The 2,500-nt window shown below is 45.9% G+C and overlaps 1 non-coding gene across 1 annotated transcript in view; it reads right to left on the bottom strand.

Moving 5' to 3' along the window:
• LOC149662027 (small subunit ribosomal RNA) overlaps positions 1-1,453 on the bottom strand; it is a 1,811-nt gene extending 358 nt beyond the window's left edge. The window contains exon 1 of the ribosomal RNA XR_016368721.1: positions 1-1,453. This exon is cut by the window's left edge and continues 358 nt beyond it. This is a non-coding gene — a ribosomal RNA (small subunit ribosomal RNA).
• Between the last annotated feature and the right edge of the window lie 1,047 nt (positions 1,454-2,500).

Here is a 2,500-nt window from a genome sequence, read left to right as displayed (position 1 = left end):
ATCTAAGGGCATCACAGACCTGTTATTGCTCTGTTTCGTGCGGCTAAACGCCGCTTGTCCCTCTAAGAAGGAAGACCGACACAATTGATCGGTCGCCTATTTAGTAGGCTAGAGTCTCGTTCGTTATCGGAATTAACCAGACAAATCGCTCCACCAACTAAGAACGGCCATGCACCACCACCCACCGAATCAAGAAAGAGCTCTTAATCTGTCAATCCTTCCGGTGTCCGGGCCGGGTAAGTTTTCCCGTGTTGAGTCAAATTAAGCCGCAGGCTCCACTCCTGGTGGTGCCCTTCCGTCAATTCCTTTAAGTTTCAGCTTTGCAACCATACTTCCCCCGGAACCCACAAACTTTGGTTTCCCGGAAGCTGCCCGCCGAGTCAATTGAGTAACTCAGGCGGATCGCTGGTTGGCATCGTTTATGGTTAGAACTAGGGCGGTATCTGATCGCCTTCGAACCTCTAACTTTCGTTCTTGATTAATGAAAACATTCTTGGCAAATGCTTTCGCTGTAGTTCGTCTTGCGACGGTCCAAGAATTTCACCTCTAGCGTCGCAATACGAATGCCCCCGTCTGTCCCTTTTAATCATTACCTCGTGTTCCGAAAACCAACACAATAGAACTCGAAGTCCTCTTTCATTATTCCATGCACCATTATTCAGGCGGGACGCCTGCTTTGAGCACTCCAATTTTTTCAAAGTAAACGTGTCGGGCACCTACGACACTCAATGAAGAGCACCGAAGGAAAACCGACAGGATGTTCAGGCCAGGCAGTAACCACCGGAGCGGACCGCCTGTCTGGAACTGAGATTCAACTACGAGCTTTTTAACCGCAACAACTTTAATATACGCTATTGGAGCTGGAATTACCGCGGCTGCTGGCACCAGACTTGCCCTCCAATGGATCCTCGTTAAAGGATTTAGAGTGTACTCATTCCAATTACGGGGCCTCAAAAGAGTCCCGTATTGTTATTTTTCGTCACTACCTCCCCGTGCCGGGAGTGGGTAATTTGCGCGCCTGCTGCCTTCCTTGGATGTGGTAGCCGTTTCTCAGGCTCCCTCTCCGGAATCGAACCCTGATTCCCCGTTACCCGTTACGACCATGGTAGGCGCGTAGCCTACCATCGAAAGTTGATAAGGCAGACACTTGAAAGAAACATCGCCGATACGAGATCGTGCGATTTGCCCAAAGTTATCCAGAGTCGCCATGGTAAGCGGGCCGAAGCCCGATTGGTCTTGGTCTAATAAAAGCGCCCCTTCCCTAAGGTCGGGGCTCTGCTGCATGTATTAGCTCTAGAATTACCACAGTTATCCAAGTAAAAAAGTACGATCTAAGAAACCATAACTGATTTAATGAGCCATTCGCGGTTTCACCTTATTTCGGCATGTACTTAGACATGCATGGCTTAGTCTTTGAGACAAGCATATGACTACTGGCAGGATCAACCAGGTAACAACGAATAACGTTGCCGTCAGTTGACGCCAGTCCCGGGCTACGACCGGCCCGATTAAGGACCGTCGAGCCGGGTTAAAGGCGTCGTAGAACCGCCGCTTGAAGCGGACGGCTCCAACTTTATCGACGTTAAAAACGAGAAGCCGAACCCTCTCGGGAACGGTTTTCTTCGCTTCTGTTTCTCGATTCATTCACCCGAGGCGATATATTTCAATCGCCGTGTTCGAGCGTGAACGCTGAGGTACTTGGATTATTGCCCTTTACGAGACAAACTCACCATCGAATAGCAATTATTACCAGTTGGCCCACCAACGTCGCACCTCCGTTACGAGGACGATCTGGGACTAGCTGATAAAATTATCGCTTCGATCGACGGCCGAAAGTCGGCTAGACTTTCGTACCCGCCAGAAGCAACGGGACACGTGACGTTTTTCTTTGCCTTTCAATTATCACAAATTGATGCTTGAAATTGTAGAGACAATTTGCATCAATTGATGATTTAAATTGAAACACAAAACGAACACGCTCCACAATAGTAGTGTGGAACATAAGTATTAGGGAAAACTTACCAGTTCGGGAATTTTAAAATTTTTAACATGCATGTTTCCCGAAGCCCGTTAAAAACTTGAACTCACTAACGATGAAAAAATTTAATTCACACTCTTTTTTCAATATGCGAAGGGAAGAAGGAGAGAGGGTGTGTTGGTGGTAGGGAGTAGGTGGGATGCTAATGGAATGCGGGGTTAATATAAGTTAACGGAATGAAGTTAAACTTTCATTGACAGTGTTTTATGGTGAGGAAATGAAGTGTAAGACGGCTTACTCACATAACCGCATTATTCTTAATTTACGCCCTATTCCGAGTCCCGGGCATATCATCCACGAAAACTAAAATAAATAGATATGCTAGTTTCAGTTAGAGAATAAAAGTTACATTGCTTTAAGTTATGCTAGTGTTCAAGAAGTATTTCTGCGTTCACGTAGCTTGATTCATCAAAGTTTTGGGTTACCTAAATAAATAAATATATTTAATTTAAATATAAACAA

The sequence above is a fragment of the Phalangium opilio genome, unplaced genomic scaffold, assembly GCF_054372755.1.
Source record: "Phalangium opilio isolate 3A_F unplaced genomic scaffold, DU_Popi_V2 ptg000064l_1, whole genome shotgun sequence".
In the NCBI taxonomy this organism is placed as follows: domain Eukaryota; kingdom Metazoa; phylum Arthropoda; class Arachnida; order Opiliones; family Phalangiidae; genus Phalangium; species Phalangium opilio.
This window is presented reverse-complemented; position numbering and strand designations above follow the sequence as displayed.